We start from the raw sequence: 19710 nt of genomic DNA on the forward strand, positions 1-19710 counted from the left end.
GATATGTAGGACTCTGCTGTCACGCAACACCTTCTTGTAAATAATACACGCACCGCTTTTATGATCAGCGGATCAGTTACTCGTAAAACGTTCAGTACTCAGTTACTTGGAAGAGCAGGTACACTCCTGGACTGATTGTGTGAGTCTGCGATGAATGGCTTTTTCCTCTTTTGAGGTGAAATGTCAGAAATATCCAGCCCAAGGTCGATGCACGTGTCTCTTAGCCTATCCACTCTTAAAGTTGTGATTGTACGTTTTTGTACAAGTTCGCAGATGTTAAGATCGAAAGATACAATCGGATGCTGAATAGCCACATCTATCATCACATTTGCACACACTGCAGCTAGATGCTTCTTAGCTTCGGCGGAGATTTCGTCCTCGTCGACGCTCTCCATATCCACGTCTGAGACTTCACTAGCTTTTGCTTCGTTATCGGCGGCTGTAACTTCTAATCGCTTCTTTCCTGAAAGACGGCTGAAGAAGCCACTAATCTGCTGCGACGTAAGGACTTCATCAGGTTGAAATCGGCGTTCCCCCGCTTGGTCTCTTGCTAGGCTCATGGTTTTCGAAACTTCCTGTGGATCGCTTTTCCGTCCACTATACTCCCCTTTTTGAAATTGGTCAGTTAAGAATTTGGTCTGTTTCTTTGTAAAACGCACCTTTTTCTTAATTTTCTTCAGGGCTCAACCCATTGTGAGAGGAGGCAAGCCGTCACTCTTTGATTGTGCAGCAACTTGAACGCTTGGTATTCGACTGCGTCCCTCCGTCAGCTTGGAAGAATATTCTCTTTTAGCTTTATCGTAGAGAGTTTCCTGTTCGAGCATCATTTGGTGTTTTCCAGTATCTAGGTGTGTCTGGGGGTTTGCAAAGCGACTGTATGCTTTTACACATCCTTCTTCTGGACACGGGAAGAGCATGTCATCTGGCTTATATTCCCCAATACAGCGTCGATCTTGGTTTTCGCTTTCAGTCGAGAAATCTGCTTTGACAGAGCTTTTCTTAATATGTCGGTGTCCCACAATCTTGAACGTGGGTGTGCTACTTGGATTTGGCGATGGCGGGTCTAGGATTTCCAATTTTTCGGGCTGCTTCATGACTCCTTCGAACTTGGCCCATGGCACTACTTTACCGGAACCCGCACTGAATGCTCTCCACACTCGTACGCCACTTTCATCGGACTCAAAATTGTTGAGTAAGCTTATGCCATCCCATTTGATATTAAAGGTGCTTGACGGTTTGGCAGCAACATAACTTGCTTTCACTCCTGTGGTTCCTTGGCCAGATTCAATGGCTGTTTTGAACTGTACAGCGTTGATGATATCATTGCCTTCGTTTACGTACCTTCCAACGTCTCCCTCGATTGTTGCCGCTTTGCGATCACATACCCCCTTTCCACCTTGAGGGTCCGAAAAGTCGTTTCTTACAACAGCCACTCCCACGGCATCACCGGCCAGCTTAGCTGAGATGATTGAATTTCTGCTGTGATAACAGCCAGCGTTATCTTGTTTGTAATAAGCCATTTCCAGCTCTGGAATTTCCTTTTTCAGGGTAGTGAGGCAGTCAAGCATTATCGAAGCCACAGTCACACTGTCTTGGGCGCAGCTTTGGAATACGTGAACAAGTGTTTGCGATTCAAAGTGCTCAGAATCCTCTGACCGTCTTATGGCAACGCTGATGTGCCATGGCAATCCTCGCTTCGCAAACCAATCTGACTGTGCCCCTCGATATTTTCGGGGCATATATTTCATTGCCCAGTCCTGGACTAACAGCACCGATCGGCTGTCGAGTTTGGCTAAAACTGAATGCTTTGCCTCAGCTTGGTGGACTGAACGTAGCTGATTGGCTTTCCAGCTGATGATATCATCCCTTGCCTGTTTAATGGTCTGCAGCAGCTTGATCTTCTGATGACGAGAGCGCACTTGAACACTCATCTTCTATGGTACACAATACTTCTTGTAAGTCATAACACTGTTCACATGACTCATTGTGGAGATGGTCGCAGGAGCCCCGAAATTCAGCATTGCTTGGGTCACTTAGCGCGTAAATTCGACAATGATCGGGAACCTCTGAGGCTTCCATTGCATGTACCTAAATAAAAAGTAAAATGACAAGCGCGTGATTATTATAATAATTATAAAATATGCACCCACTTTGTAGTCGCCCTTTAGGTACTGCTTCGACAAACGAAGTTGCTACTTAATTTCCCTCGCCCATTGCTGAGTCTTGCCACAGTCAACAAGCTTATCTACGAGATTTTCTAAAGCATCAAATGCTTCCACCCCTGATGCTGAAAAGTTATCAAGTCCTTGCAGAGACTTCCGAACAGATGAAGAACACACGGCCAAAACTCTCTGTAGCGTTCTCTTACTCATAGGCTCAAAGTTGGTTTCACAGCAGTATTGTTGATACTGCTGGACAATACGCTTTTTGTATCATTGTTGTGATAACATTGGGTGTTTTTATGATCTCGCCAGTCGACAATTTCGGAAGTTTTTCCCCGAAAGGAACATCTTGAATAACGTGTGGACTTGTTATAAAAGAAACAAAATGTTCTAATTTTACAGGTTCAATTCTCATTCTCCTTTTCTCCTGGTTTGGAAGAGGAGCAGCTCTTCCATATATCAGCCTGTGGCGTCGGGCAATGTTGAAGCGATAGCTAGTAACGGTTGGAATAAACTCCCTCATCTCCTGAAATATTCTTGTCAACTTGTCTGCCATCAAAGAAAGTATTTGCCGTCTGGTGCTCCAATGTTGTGCGTTCAAGTAGCTTTCAGGAAATGCATTAAGAAGTTCCGTCTCTTTTTCACTTCTGCCTTCGACCACAACCTGACTCTTGCTACATACAGCGTAACGATCACAAAGCTCCGTCCACAGTTCTTGCGAATTTTCAGGTGCCAGGACATCCAGCATTGCAGAAATACATTGTTGAGCTTTCCGTGGGTATCTACGTTTAGTACGCTTGTGCGCTGTATTCCACGGCACTGATAACGTGTGACGTACTGGACTGACGTCTCGAAGGTGTAAGAAGCGATTTAGCTGCACCTGGGACTCGTTGTCTGGACTCGAGCTTTTCATCACTCTTTCAGCAATCTTCTTGCGGAACAAATAGGCTCTGCCGTCTGGATGTGAAACCTTCTGGCAATGCTTCATCACCAACAGTGACAGCACAAGTGGCAGGAATATCAGAGTCACTCCCTTGTTCATCAACTTGACGAAAAAGTGAACACATTGCTTTGGATGGCTTCAAAATGAGATCAACCGTATACACGCGCGGGGTGTCGCATGCAAGGCAGAAGTTTATAGTCGATAATTATTTTCACCTTATAATATAACTTACTAATAACCTATCCTGATATCTTTATCCAGTTACTTCTCAGTTTATTTTCCATTTGGCGCATTTCGAAAAAAATGTGGAGAAGCCATATTAATAATTTAAAACCTTTATTATTTGAATATATCCTGGAGTGTGATATGCTATCTGGGAAGAGCACGCCTATCCAATTCTTGTGCCATGTATGGTTTTGCCAAGTCGTTGACGGGCGGCAATGGCGGCGTTTGAGCATGAGCATGCAAGTTAGCCTGGATACGCCCTTCTCCCACCTGGGTTCAATCCCTAGGGATGAAAAGGGCGGAGAAGAGAGAATTCAGAGAATGCGTTAAGGTTTTCCACTTTTATTAATTATATTTGATGGAAATTCTTCATGAACACTTTGAAGAAACTCACCACTTAGACCTTCTGTGATGTTTTCCACACCTCCTATGGCACCCAAGCTCTGCGACTGTAACTTATTTTTTATTTTTGCTAGGGACTGTCGACATCGCACACAAATTCCTTTAATATTTTGAGAGAAAGAATTAATTTATATTTTTTTTTACCTTACACATCCTCCTTGAACAAATAGCTCTGCATGTGGCAAAAGAACAAAACTACGCAAAAGCCCCACAAATCCCAAACTGATGACGCATTCTCTAGTTAACCTTGTCACGAGTCAGTATTTTACATTCCTTTCCTTTTTTGTCTGTATTTTTAGAAGGAATTCTAATATCTGTGAATATTTCAATTAGAGCGTTCCCCACGCCATTACTTAATTTTGACAGGAGCCCATCACTGGTTTTGAATAAGTTTTGAAAGAGACGAAAATGTTGAGTGAACGCCAGTGTTTTCCGACGTGAAAATATTTGCAAAAATCCTTAAAAGACATGAAAATAAATTTGCTGTCAAACTTGGCGACTGTTTTACGCGACAGTGAAGTGGTTTGAAGTTAGGATATGAAGTCTGTGATTCCCGCCAACTACCCTGCGTGAAATGAGAAACTATACGGATGTTTATCCTTATATACAATGAGAATAAACCAGAGGAACGTCAGTTCTTACAAGATCATGACTCATTGTAGTCGCTTACCTGATCCGACGGGTACGAGGTTTTTCGTAAGTTCAAAAATTTGTTTTGAGTGCTGCAAAGTAATTCCTCTTTCTGCTGCGGGTACTTCTTTAGATTCCTTTTTGTGACCGGAAACATCCTGTGGCACAGAACATAATCTACTAGCTCTTCTCCATCCGATTCCGAGGCTTGATCTATGTAAAGGGCAAACAGTCATTTCCGAAAAATTGACGGGCTTCACGAAAATCCCACTTCTTGCTAAGATAAGTTCAATCTCTGTCTCAACACCTGAAAATTGTGAAAACCAACACTACCAACAATATCAAGTAAAGAACAAGACATTCTTTTTCTGCTGGAGTTAAAGCAACCGTTGTCTTTATTCCTTTTACCGACGATTATTACGCTTTTGTTTTTTGTTTAGTTTCGTTAACTGATCACATTGTTTTTCCGTAGGAAAATTGTATCGTTATTTTCATCGTACGGTTTATATTTGTGAAATTTTGTAAAGTCTATTTCTTTGTTGAATCGTTTTCGTTCACGATGGCAATATATTTGTTTAGATTTTATATGTGAGGCAGAATGAATTGTTCGTTGATCTCGTTACGTGACGGATTATCATATGTCATGCAGAGTGACAGGAACCTATGAAAAATTAATTAAAATCCGGCAAATCGTTAGCGTTACCTGCCGTTTTGTACGGGACCCTTTTAGTAAGGACGTCAAAAAAGCCAAAATTATGATCGAAGTAGACTAAACGTAACTGGGTTGCGACACGAAGTAGAATTTGACATCAACAAGTAACTTTATTTTACTCATCCCGGCTCAGTGGCTTCAATGAGTCAGCCGGTCGGCCCCCTTTACACCAAAGGACAGTATTTCGAAAATATCTTCCAAGCGGAATAACAAGGGCCTATAAAAGATTTCTAAGGTAAGGAACTATTGATGTCAAAGCAAACACAAAAAGCTAAGTGCGGCTGCGACTCAATCAATGCTTTGCGTGTGTCATTGCAATGTTGATTTTGTTCATTTCAATATGGCGCCATTTACAATTTTAACGAAGTTTGGTTGGTTGGTTTATCAAAACAGCAGAAGATACCAGAAAAACGAAACGATGAATTTGAAGACTCACCTTATAAGCCCTCGTGATAGTATTGCTGGAGATTTTGAGAAACTACCGCATGCATTTTTGCCACACTACATTAGGCCGGGTTTGGCATGAATTAAAAATGGCGAACACGTACACTGGTAATTAACCCGTGGTTTCGTCAGGAAGGACACGATACAAAAAATATCACTATACCTTGGTAATGGAATTTATGTAAAAACAAACTACGTTTTTCAAATGTAGATAGATAACGGGAGCTTTAGTCTTAGAAAATTTATTTTTCGACCAAAAATGTTTAAATTTTCCATTTTCCAATTTCCAAACACAGGGCCCCGTTCGCAAATGCGCCGAAATATCACTAAACTTTCTTTGATTGAACAGATTTAATTCGGGATTCACAAGTTCACTTGTCTACCGTGGCATAGAGTCGAAGATTCTCGTCACGTGATGGGGTCGGGCAGGGCTAAATAACGCCAGCCTCCCTGAATGGGTGTGACGACCCCTAAAATTAGCCGTCAAACGGTTTAAAGGTCTTTCATATCTCTGTCTCAAGCGCTTGTCACGAACCGAGTTCTACGATTACTACATAGTCCCCAACTACATTTACTCACCCTTTTCTTGCTCAGTATGCCAGCCCAGTAGACCTCTCCAATCAGTTACTATAATGGAACTTTTATAAACAGACGGGAGCCCATTACTCGATCGGAGTAAGCAACTTCCAAACCGCATCTGTGAAACGATGTTCTCACAAGTAGATTTATATTTATATAAGACTTTCCTGCGGATTGGTATTGGATAGACAATGAGACCAAAGGTTGGCGGCTGCAAAGGAAAAACAACTTTCTGGAGGTCGAACTTCAAGTAAATTTAAAATATAAAAAGTTAAGCTTATGCAGCAGGCCTGGATGTTGAGAAATGTATGATCGTGAGATGTCTCCTTTCTGCATGCCCTCTGGAGAGGAAGTGTGCACTATATACGCTCGCAGTACGAAGTGTGGGAAAAAGGTTAGAGTCTGATCGTTGTTCTAGATTGCTGAATCCTGATGGTTAGATTTGACTGAAAATTATCGCTCCATTTTCTGTGGAAAAAAGTCGGCACTAACTCCAGGGTTTCATCAAGGCGAGAGAAAGCGATAAAAAAGGTATCGTATTTCTCTTTTGTTGTGTATAGCACATATCAAAAAGACGACTTTTACGGATTTAGGCAGTTTGTAGAGTCAAGTTTTATTGAACATATAACTGTCGGAATCGATCCCCGATCATTGCCATACACTGGATATGACTTCACAAGATATGATAATCACACCGTCCGTAAGCGTTTGTTATGTGTCCGCCATCTTGGGATCTGAGACCGTTACGCAATACTACTGGAAATTTTCATTTAAAATCTGTCTGCATGGTGCATCCGACAACTTCAGAACTCGATCATTTTGTATACAACAGTGGAAAACGCTTCTTAGCTTAAATAACTTCAATTGACCATATGATCCTATGATCATAGAGAAAATCACCCAAAGCAGGCTGACAAATTATTTCAGCACTCTTAAAGGTGAGAGACACTGAACTAATGTGATTTACAGTGAAGCAGAAAAGTCATTTTCGTCGGATATATAGCTGACTTATCCCTCCCAAAATATCTCAGCGATACGACAACGAGTGCTCAGCACGTTATCTCGACTTAAGCGAATTATCTCTTAAACCCGAAAAAGACCCTGATAGAAACACATGGACTGCGACACTGAGCTTCGACTATTTCTTGACTTTATTGACAATATTTAGATTGGAACGAATTCCAAATACTTATTAGAATAAATGGAAACTCAAATCGATGACCTTATGAACTTCATAACTTCCTCCATTACATAATGGAAATCCGGTTATTAAAAGAAAAAAGAGGTGAATTCAGTTGTATTTTATAATTTCTTGTCATTTACCTCTAGTTTCCTTTCCCATCTTCATCGCTATCTCAGAAATAATTAAGTTCGTGTGCAGTACGAATACAAACTGACAGTGACATCCATTGAAATGTTAGACCGGGTTTTAAAGATCAGAGTATGCGCCATTTAATTACATTTATGTAAGTCTTCCTCACAATTTTATCGACTGCTATTTATCTAGCAACACATTTGGACGGAAGCGACTTGAAGTTGTAGAATAATACATTGTCCTTCATAACACGATGACGCCTGGTTTTTAAATTGTGGCTGAGTGACACCCGGATCCCCAACGAAATATTATTTGGAGTTTCTTGTTTGCTCAAATCAGCAATCCCGCAAAAAAAATCTTGCTGATTCTTGGAATTTGTCCGTCATCACCGTTTCGGCTTCGGAGACTAGTGTTTCGTTGCGTATTATCAAGGAGCCTTGGTGCCCCACTCCTATTCCTGAGGAACGAATCTAAGTGCTAAGTTGTTTTGGAGACTCTTCTACTTGCTATTTCACCTCTGGCACAAGCCGATGAAAAATAACGAACATTTAACACATATAACCTGTCCAGGTGTCCATAGCATGATGTGGTATTTGTGATCATCTAAACAATAAGTTCCAGGAAAGCAGGTATAGTTCAAAGTACTTTCGCCCTGCCACAGTTTCTTTAAGAGTAGCGAATACATTCTCTTTGTCATAGTTCTTTCATCATGTTCACAAGAGGACAGCTTTTTTTGACCATCATCTCATGTTATTTCCCGTTTCTAGGACACTTTTCTCACCAAGGAAACTGAAATTAAACATTCAAGTTTGATTTAGTTAGTTTAGTTTTACGACTAGCCTCAGAACTCTGGAATCATCTGTTTTTAACTCGTTGTTTTTAACCACTGCAATGTGCTGTTGACACGTTGACGTTCCACATTTTGTGAGAGCATTGACTGTGCGTTAATTATTGAAACTATCTTGTTTTTGGCAAGGTTTTTTTCGATGACATAAAGGCAGTTTAAAATTGAAAGAACTTCCTTTTGCATTTGGTAGTCCATGATATGTAAGTTTGTGTCCCATTGTACCTAAATGATAAAAAATTTACAACGAGTCGCTCTCGCCTTCATACCAACCAAAAGTTGGTTTCTTTGTTCTTCAGTGCTGTTGAGATAAATTTTTCCTCTTACTTTTTTGAGACTTTTCATTGCTGATATCGCTGTTTTTATTTTAAAATAACATGCAAAAAGTCGAAGTTCAGATATATGGTGATATAATAAACTCGCTAGGACCAATTAGAATCAGTGTTTCACGATGGGTGCAATTATTTATAAATAAACATACAAGCGAGTGCAGAGAATAATGTCTGAAAAGTTTCAGTTTATCTAAAAATTCATTACCCAGACTTGTGTAAACTTTACAAATTGCCTTATTTTCTTTGTCAGAATTGAAAACTGAATTTATGTATTATTGTATTACATTATCAAAAGTAACGGAAATAAAATTTCTCACGGAGGAGGGGGTGGCTTGTGAAATTGAAGATGACCCCTGATAGAATGCCGAAATACTTAATTTCACCTCTACAGTATGTAAAACATTCTTGGGTGAGTGGGGAGGGGGAAAGGGGATAAGCAAAAGCCGGCTGGTCCACATCCTGCACGATGACATCAAAATCTGTGTTGATCCATAAATTCAGAGACGTCTTGGACTCTTTGCAAATGTTATATTTCTATCACATAATTTTATCTTGACCATTTGCATCGCGAGTCCCACTTGATATTTTATGAAATGCAAAAACATTCCGTTAAACCTAATCAAGCAATCTCATTTAACCTATTTCTTCGAATAAGCACCGGAGCGCTATTCTATAATTTTGGTTGAAAAGAGAGGCGCTTATTGGAAGGAGGGCGCTTATTAAGAAATTAATATCTAGATTGAGCCAAGCCTAAAAGCGGAGCTCTTATTATTTTATTTTCCAGTTAACTATCTACTGGCAAGTCTTTGTATTATATTTCAACCCAACCATTTCCTCAACATATAAACACTATTACAAAGTAATTAGTCTGGGAAATGGAAAACTTGTGGCATATACACCATGTTTAAAATGCCATGACCATAGTAAGCTAACAGGATTGAGGAGGATGTATGTGGGAATAGGCCCTCTTGTCTGTATAAATAATTTGCTAATCACTCCTGTTGGCAATGTCTTGATGAGGTTGGGCTAGCAAGGCAAAGGAACTGAGGATTTTAGTAGGCAGTGACTTTTTTTCAAATCTGGAAACTATCATCACGAAAGCCATACTTGTTCCCGGTAACTCATTCTTATTCTGATAAACTAGTTTTAAGAAGGATACAATATTTTATAACAAAAACTCGATGCATAGGTTGTGCAAAAACCTTTAATTTGACTACGTTTATTAAGAAATTATTAACCTGTACTGAATCAGCTGTAGTTGAAACTTAAAAAATTCTAGACAAAGTGCCAATGAAACAGGTTTTCTTTGTATCTAAGAAAGTGAGGGAGGAAATGGGGAAGAGCTTATTCCAGGGGGGGGGGGGGGGGCTTAAAACGCGATAAATCAAGCCTTTTCCCGGTAGGAGTCATTTGGAGTTTTAAACTTCATCTTACAGCGCACATCTAATTATCTATTTTGATTATTTCTTGTTGACAGGGACTTATCCCATAATCAGTTACAGGACTTACCCCCAGGAGTTTTCCGCAGACTTTATACTGTCCGAAGACTGTAAGTACCGACTAACATTATCTTTATTCATCACGGTAACGTCCACACGAGTGAGTCGAGGGCCCGAAACAGTTTCACACAGAATTCCACTACTTACAAAGGTCGAGAAAAAAATAAAGGCGTGCAACAAAACACCGTCTAATTCTTAACCCCCCCCCCTCCCTCCTCAAAAACCCCAAGACCCGCCATGCTAGGACTAGATACTAGAAACTGGCCTCAAAATCAAACTCAACCTTGTATCAAGGGTGGGGTAGGGAAGGCAAAGACCAGGCAACCAGGTAAGTACAAGTTACACAGGCTTTTTGCTACCTTATCTTAGGATTTCAGCAGTTTGTGGCCCCCAGGAGCAGTTGTTATCAGAGCTCAGTTACGACATGAAAATCTTGTAATGGGAAATTCATTTGGTTTCGGGTTCGGGTGGATTAATCATTAAGTGACTCGGTAGTTCATTAGTTTACAAGACATAATTGTTATTTATGTAATGTAAATAATACGGACCGACCTAGGCTGGTAAAAACCATTTGTTTTAAAGAGTTAAACAAATGCTTGCTAAAAGAGCCTGTATGATTAAGAACTTTATTTACGGCAAGACCCCCCCGGCTATAAACAGAGAAAAGTTTTGGCGAGTAGATAGTATAGAAAAAAAGAGGTGATGCAAATTAAAGAGAGAGGCTTCACCCAGACAGTTTTATTTGCGTAAAGATAAAGGTAATTTAAAGGGCTTCCAAGCAATCTTTGCAACACGACTATCATGACGATGTTTTCTTTAAAAAAAAATCAGTGATCTTAAAGAGAGCATTATTCACTTCCTTCTGCGATTAATCCACGTAGATTTACCTCTGTTCAGTTTTAAGTGACAAAGAAAGTCAGTGTCACCATTTTTTAATGTATGTTTTGAAATTGTGAGAGTCTGTTCGTTTGTTTGCTGCAACGGCGAGCGCAAATCTTGTCCTTCTTCCACCGAAAAACTGAAGTCAAATGAGACACTATTCAGACACAAGAGATTTAATGCTGCATTCATTCATGCCATGGAATTCCCTCGGTTTCTGTTGTGGAACTTACCATAGAAATGTCCAAATTTCAACGGACTTGTCGAAAATGCATTTGTAGTAGATCGTAGAACTCAAACATCGCTTGGCGTTTAAAAACCATCAAACTGTTTTGGCGATTTCGAATAGTAAATTAAATTTTTTGTAAATGTGAACAAGTACCTTGCTTTCTAAGTTGCTTTTGTTGAACGATTTTAAAATTACAAATGGTTTTAAGGTCGCGTGTTGATAGCTCTTAATTTGCAACCACAAATTTGTCATTTGGATCCGCCTTTAGTCTTGCTACTTGAACGATAACCCTTCTTTGAAGTTGTTTCACTATTTAATGACTAGGACTGAAATTCTTTTAAAACCACCGTGACAGCGTTTATTTACGTTAACTTAGCGACGCAATACATCTGAGAATACAATCAATAAGTAAAATTTGGCACCAAACTTGCAGCTTCGCTATAACTTGACCATCATACTGGTGATTCATTATCAAACTCACTCTGATCCATATACCAAGAAAGATAATTTTTCGATATGTTTATTAAATCAATTCATCTCAAAACAAGAGGTTGTCACTGATATAACACTTATTGAAATTCTACAAGTTTTACGCCCTTATTACTGTAGCTATTCATTTACAAAGACTAAAAATTTCCACTCTCTAAAAATACCAAACCTGATGTTTCGAGCGTTTGCCCTTCATCATTCGCTCCGACGAAGGGTAATAATGCTCGAAATGTCAGCTTTGAAACTCTTTATGGTGGCTTATTTACGTTATCAACTCAGTTGATAATACTAAATTTCCATAATTTCCAACGGTTTCGTTTAGAGGTATTGTGAAAGCTCACCTGTCACAATATTGTAATCCTTGGAAGACAATAAAGAGAGGGGTCAAAAGCTTTTCCTGTAACTTTTAAAGTGGTGTCTACCTCAACACCAATCTTTTCAATCAGTTCACTGATTCCATATACATCACCCACGAACAGCTGCGGAAACTGTTGAGAGCCACACATATGTACAGAGTCAAGAAAACCTCTCTTGACAGGGTACGTACATGTACATTTTGAATGGATGAACACACACACTTCAGAAATGCTTATCAAAGCAAATTATTGTGATACTGTATTTTCTTTTCTGTCTATGTCTCATCATAACTGAACCCCCTAGTTAACCCATTCACAAACTACTAATGATGTCCACTGTTAAATTACCTCCTCACTACCCTTCTCATTTATTAATTTTAGTGGTACATCAGTATTCCTGCTGGAAATTCCCATATGTTGTATTTTCATTTCTTGTGAGCTTCTGTGAACAGTTTGAAATTGTATGGAGAAGTCACATATCAATCACTCAGGGAGTAAATGAGTTAACAAAAGGAAAAAAAGGCATGATCAATGATTTCTGTTGATAAGATTAAGAATTTTTCCAATTGATTTGACTGCCACACCCTGGCACCTTGAGGAAAGCACAATTTATAAACACTTCTTGAGAACAGTATAAACAATTCCATCACAAAGCTGACCTTAAAAATGAAAGCTTGTTAACAGTTATGAATGATAAAAGGAAGGAATCATGGCTACCGAGAAAGCTGCTGGCCAATGTCATTGATTAACTCTTTATTTATCATTCATTTTCCATAGCTATTCATAGGACAAAATACTAAGAAAATAGCAGTTTCATGATAACAGTTTCAGCCACACATAAATTAAACTTGTGTTGAATTTATGATGTTAACAAGAATGCTTCAGTTTTTAGAAGCAGAAAGCCACAATGATTTGTAACGGATTGTTAAGTAACACCACATACATATATAAGGGAATAGAATTCTCAAATCCTTTTTGTGTTTGGAAAGGTTAAGGTATGCATACATGCACCTGTAACTTTTGAGGCATGCAAGCTGATGATTTGAGACTGATGCTAAATAGGAAGTGAACATATATAGATACCCTGGGTATATAGTATTGTACTTTTTTTTAGTCTAAATCAATCATTGAGCTTAGTAGCTCTCTGTTGGACAATATCACCTTGCACTGTTAATAACATCTGTATCATCATATTATTCTTTAAGAAAAAACCTCTTTGGATGATCAAGTGAAACATATCTAGTTTGATTGTAATCTCCTGTTCAACACAAATACATACAGCATACTTTAAGCACTTTAAGTTCTCAAACTAATAGACTCAAAATATTTCTGGTTTTTTAACAAAGAGAAGGAAATGATTTATGTCATTCAAATGACACAAAAAAAAAACAAAAACAACTCATAGATTGGTGCAAAATTTGAATAAGTTTCTATTTCAATTTGCCTGGGAAGGAAATGTCTTTCACACAATTACTTTTTATTTAGAATAATATCAAGGTACAAAATATAAGCCTTCACCATCATTTCCAATGACTAAAGACAGCCACTCTGTTTTGTATTTCAACAAGTAATTGCATTTGCCACCTTCTTATTTCAAGTTGAATAACAAAGAAGCCATTAAGCTAATATGCATGAAAGTTAAATATCAGTTGTGAGCAATATTTTTACCCCAGTCTTGGATTGCTTATCAATAAATCACAAACTATAAACTGTACTCCATTTTATAAAATTACTTCAAGACAGTAATATTTAAGAACATTCACTGTCAGAAAAAAATTAATGAAATAGTCAGTCATTTTCACAAAACAAAAAGCTTTCTGCCATTTAGAAATATTATTATGTAATATCAAAAATGTCCTCTGAATCATGTATGATTGGATTTATTTTAGAGTTACAGGTAAAACAGTGGTTGGCATTTAGAGTTGAATTTCTCCAAAAACTGTAAAGAAAATTCAGGCAAAAAACTGCAAATTGTAACAATAAGTAATGTTAATTGTTTGGTTTACTGTTTGGATGAAAGGGAATTGACACAAAAGCTTGCTTAGAGACAAGATGCATCCTAGGCACTCAGCTATATACACACAATTCAATAAAATGGAACTTGTGTCTTAGTCAGTCATGAAATAAGCTAGTTTATTTACCTTGGCTAAAGTTACATGTAGCTCTCAGCAACACCAAGGCCAAAAGTCAATGAAAACTTTGAAATTGAATGGTTTTAAAAGATAGATTGCTGTCATTTTGATGATGTTAACAACAATTGATTTTCTAGTTGGGGAAGAAACCAACATTTTCTTACCAGGCAATAAGATTGGAAGAATGCATACACAACATCCTAGATGAAATTTAAAAAAATTTCTCGCTGGTTGGACCAAAATTGGGTTTTGACTTTTGATGTTATCATGGTAACAAAAGTATTTCAGAAAAGAAAAGTTCAACAAGTCAAAACTCCACTCCCAGTAACTGCACAATATGTCGAGTGAGAAATATTATTGACATCCTCACAAGGATCTTTTTTAGTGACATTCTTGGTCAGCGTTTTGTAGATTTCCATAATGGTATCAAGTGTCACAAGCATCCTAAATGCTCTAAACTGAACTTAAAAGAGCCTTTGAATTTAATCAGAATTCATTTTTGTACCTAATGAAATGACAACCACCCAGCACCACAGCCATTTGGCACATTAAATCTCCATACTTGAGTAGGAGCCTTTAGCTTCGTAATACCCCAAAAATATTGATGAATCTGGAACCATTTTACACACTGCTTCTCACTCAAACTCTCTTTATTCATAGTAAACATTTAAATTTATTTTTCGACCAAAAATGTTTAAATTTTCCATTTTCCAATTTCCAAACACAGGGCCCCGTTTGCAAATGCGCCGAAATATCACAAAACTTTCTTTGATTAAAAAGATTTAATTCGGGATTCACAAGTTCACTTGTCTACCGTGGCGTAGAGTCGAAGATTCTCGTCACGTGATGGGGTCGGGCAGGGCTAAATAACGCCAGCCTCCCTGAATGGGTGTGACGAACCCTAAAATTAACCGTCAAACAGTTTAAAGGTCTTTCATATCTCTGTTTCAAGCGCTTGCCACGAACCGAGTTTTATGATTACTACATAGTCCCCAACTACACTCTCCCTCTTCTTGCTCAGTTTGCCAGCCCAGTAGACCTCTCCAATCAGTTACTGTAATGGAACTTTTATAAACAGACGGGAGCCCATTACTCGATCGGATTAAGCAACTTCCAAACCGCATCTGTGAAGCGGTGTTCTCACAAGTAGATTTATATTTATATAAGACTTTCCTGCAGATCGGTATCGGATAGACAATAGACAATGAGACCAAAGGTTAGCGGCTGCAAAGGAAAAACAACTTTCTGGAGGTCGAACTCCAAGTAAATTTAAAATCTAAAAAGTTAAGCTTATGCAGCAGGCCTGTCGCCCCATGCAAGGTAATCCAGGACAGTATTAGATTATGGATTCCAAGCTGTGGATTCCGGATTCCAGATGCTGGATTCCGGAATCCAATCCATATCAATCACTCAGGGAGTAAATGAGTCAACAAAAGGAAAGAAAGCATTGTACATTTTAACACTGTGCTCATGTTAATGATTTTTGTTGATTAGATTAAGAATTTTGTTCCATTATTTGACTGCTACACCCTGGCACTTTGAGGAAAGCCTAATTTATGAAATACCTTTTGAGAACAGCACAAACAATTCCATCATGAAGCCCTTACAAATGAAAGGAAGTAAACAGTTACAAATGATAAAAGGAATCAATGGCTACCAAGTTTGTTGCTGGTCAATGAAATTGATTAACTCTTTATTAATAATTCATTTTCCATAGCAAATAATGGCATACAATTGAGCTGGTTTCACAATAAAGGTTTCAACTACACATAAATCAAACTCTCGTTGAATTCACAATAATGTTCATGAGGATGCCTCAGTTCCCAGAACAAAAAGGCCACAATGCTTTATAAAGGATTATTAAATAACACCAGATGCATAAGGGGAATAGAATTCTGTTTCTTCAAATCCTTATTGTGTTTGGAGAGGTAAAGGTATGCATACATGCACCAGTAGCTTTTGAGGTAACAAAGTAGATGCAAGTTGTTGATTTGAGACTGAAGCTCAAAAGGAAGTGAACTGAGATACCCTGGGCATATTTCAGCTTACTGATATCACTAATTGAACTTTGTAACCATCTGTTGGACAAAATTACCAATTGCAGCCTCATTAAAGTCAATATCATTATACAATTCATTAATAAAAGACCTATTAAATGATCAAGAGAAACATATATTGGTTTGATTGTAACTTCCTGCTAAACATATACATACAGCATACAAAAGTAATAACAAGTTCAAAGTTAGCACTAATTCTCAAACTAATTGACTCAAATTTTTTCTGATTTTTTAACTTAAACAAACAGAAGAATATATATATATAATTATGTATTTGATCTAAATTAAAAAAAATAACTCATAGTTTGGTGCAAAATTTGAATAAGTTTCCATTTGGATTTGCTTAGGGTGAAAACATCTTTAATACCATTATTTTTTATTTAGACTGATATTAAGATACAAAATGTAAGCCTCCACCATAATTTCCAATGAGTAAAGACAGCCATTGTGTTTGTTATTCTAACAACTCATTGCATTGGACACCTTGTTATTTTGAATTGAATTACAAAGAAGCCATTAACTAAAGTTAGTATGCTTGAAAGTTGAATATCAGCTGTGAGTAATATTTTTACCCCAGTCTTGGGATGCTTATCAATAAATCACAACCTGTCAGTCACTTTACTCCATTTCATCAAATCCTTCCTGACAGGAATTAAGCACATTCACCGCCAGAAAAAAATTAATGAAATACAATTATTTTTTAAAAAAAAGAAGCTTTCTGTCTTTGTTACATTATGTTAGCAATATAAAACATGCCCTCTAACTCATGTATGATTAGATTTATTTTAGATTTTAAAGGGAAAAAACAATGGTTTGCATAATTTACCTTGATTATTTTTCCATAATTGCCAGGAAAATGCTGCCAAAAAACTGTAAATATAACAATTAGTAGTGTTGTTTGGTTTACTGTTTGGATAAAAGGGAATTGACACACAAGCTGACTTAGAGGCAAGATGCAAATTAACCACTCAGCTATTAACACAATTCAACAAAATGCAACATAAGTCATAGTCAGTCATTAAATCTGATTATCAGCTGGTTTATTTACATTGGCTAAATTTAGCTCCCAGCATACAATACCAAGTCCACAAGTCAAAGAAAACTTTGAAATTGAATGTTTTTAAAGATGCATGTAGGTGGCAGTCATTTTGATGGTCTACTAACAATACTACATGTTGTTGTGGAAGAAACCAAACCTTTATTACCAGGCAGTAAGATCATCATTGGAAGAATGGACGTGCAACATCCTAAATTCACAAATTTTGGAAAAAGTGTATTCTCTGCATGCACTTTACAAAGACAGTAATCTGTACTTCTCACCTGAGAGAAAGCATATAAACCACCAGCTGACCAAAAGACTGATCTAAAGGTATTTCATGTAGCTGCTTAATTATCATCAGTTTTCATCCAGAATGGCAACTTTTTCTCCAAGCCTGCTTTCTTGCTTCAGACAACAGATGGGACTGATAAAACACTCAAGTCATCATGGTATGATCCAAAACATTTTCTCTTCTCCTTTTAAATAATAAAGAAAGTAATATTAATGATAGTCATAAGGTATTGACATTGAATAAATGTCTGTGAATCAGAATGGAGATCACCAGCAATATTTGATGCACATCAACAGAAGAGAGGATATTTGGGAAACCTTCAACACAGCCATCATTAACATGGTACACATACCTAAAACAGTTATGCTTCAGAGGCCAAACAGGTTTATAGAAGAAACCCAAAGGAGGAGGAGCCACAGTGACTACTCATTGAGTGCATTCCATCCTCAAAGTCCTCCAGCAAAGCATTCTTAAAAGATACTTAAGGATTGAAAAGATGATATCAAATTACTATAGAGACACTTGCAGAATATGTAAGTTTGGCTCACCTTGCCATAGTACAAGGCAAAGGATTAACAAATAAATATTGTCTTTCAATGTATGCATATTACACAAAGTATTTTCTTGGTTTACTTTGCCTTTTTCTTTCTCTTGGTCTTCTGTTCATTGAAAGCTCCAGCTTCAGATGTAACACCCTCACAGGAAATCTTTTTTGGTGAAATTCTTGATCAGTGTTTTTGTAAATTTTCATAATGGTGGCAAGTGTTACTGGCATCCTAAATGCTCTAAACTGCATTATGAGCCTTTAGGTTCCCAAAAAAATTCATCCTTGTGTGCCTGATGAAATGAAAATCACTCATTTTCATCATCACAGCCATTTGGCATATTAAATCTTCATGGCAAACTTAGGCGGGAGCCTTTATAATACCCTTAACACCAACGAATCTGGAATTATTTTTCATGGTGAACAAGCCACAGATTTTGCAAATAACTTTCTGCTATGTTCGTCAGCATTCCCAGCCGAGATAACAAGTCCTATAAGGCATTGATTAGAACGATTTTCTTTCAATCACTTTACTCTTCAAATTCACTTGCACGATAAATTAAAGGAAATGACCTATCATTTTCTCATTTAAATCTTAATGGGTTAGCTTATTCATTGTCATGTTGTGCGAAAATTTCAATTTGCTTACCTGAGGCACATGTTGCACGGGTATGCATGTAACTTTTCCTCAGAGACTTTTGAGACTTTCCATTGATACCAGACGATACAATCACGCTTTGTCCAAGTTATCCAATAAACTTCCATCCAAAGAAGTGGGATGAACTATACAAGTGTAAACTTTTCGTTAAAAGGCCAACACTGTCGGCTTTGGACTCCGTTCGTCCCCAACATCGTTTTAAAGCCCAATACCGACCAACGTGGTGTGTTTATGGTTCTCTGATGGCGTTGCTCGCCCTTTTAGCTCTTTTTGTTTGTTTGTTTGTTCGTCTTTGTCTTTTTTCTTCTTGGTCACAAACCTCAAGCCTTTTTGTTTTCATGATATGCCCAATTCTTACTCACTTTGGACGACACATTTGTAATCAAACTGTCAATAAAAGCCACGGGGCTTTAGCATCCTGGCCTCAAGAAACAAAATTTAGAAATCTGGAATGAACTTTTGGATTTAGAGGACTTTGGTACAGTGGAACAAAGATCTGCACAGAGGGAAAATGATTGTTGTTCATGGCTGGTTGCCACCACAACTGCGTTTTTTGATTCCGCAAGAGAATTTGCGTAAAGACTAACCACGTATTCCAAATCCAGACAGACATCTGAAGGTTTTCCAAAAAAAATTACAAATATCAAAATTACTTCAGGTCTTTGGAAGGAATATTAAACAGTAGCAAGTCTAAATCAACAGCAAATCCTTATTTTCAAAGGAAGTTACCGGAATCCACCCCAAACACACATTCGAAATAACTTGGCACGTCACCTAGGCTGTAATAAGGTCAGCAATCAACAATGGTCTGCATATTTGGATTTAGACTGTCCGGATTGTTTGAATATTTTTGCCAGTCGGAACAAAAATCTGAAAAGAGATCGATCCGTACAGTAAACAGCCTGAATAAAACAAGATGGCGGTTTTCTGTAGATTACCTACAGAAAT

The 19710-nt window shown here is 37.9% G+C and overlaps 1 long non-coding RNA gene and 1 pseudogene across 2 annotated transcripts in view; both read right to left on the reverse strand.

Annotated features, from left to right (window-relative positions):
• LOC149050780 (uncharacterized) overlaps positions 1-19700 on the reverse strand; it is a 59706-nt gene extending 40006 nt beyond the window's left edge. The window contains exons 1-3 of one of the 2 annotated variants that reach the window (XR_016184423.1): positions 18754-19700; positions 17550-17744; positions 14182-17099 (exon numbers count right to left, since the gene is read on the reverse strand). This is a non-coding gene — a long non-coding RNA (uncharacterized LOC149050780). Of the gene's footprint in view, positions 1-14181; positions 17745-18753 lie in introns of both variants that reach the window. The other variant, XR_016184422.1, reaches the window with a different exon arrangement.
• LOC149050782 (uncharacterized) lies at positions 103-3229 on the reverse strand (annotated as a pseudogene).
• Positions 19701-19710: the final 10 nt, after the last annotated feature.

The sequence above is a fragment of the Pocillopora damicornis genome, chromosome 2, assembly GCF_964200805.1.
Source record: "Pocillopora damicornis chromosome 2, jaPocDami1.2, whole genome shotgun sequence".
NCBI classification, from domain to species: Eukaryota; Metazoa; Cnidaria; class Anthozoa; order Scleractinia; family Pocilloporidae; genus Pocillopora; species Pocillopora damicornis.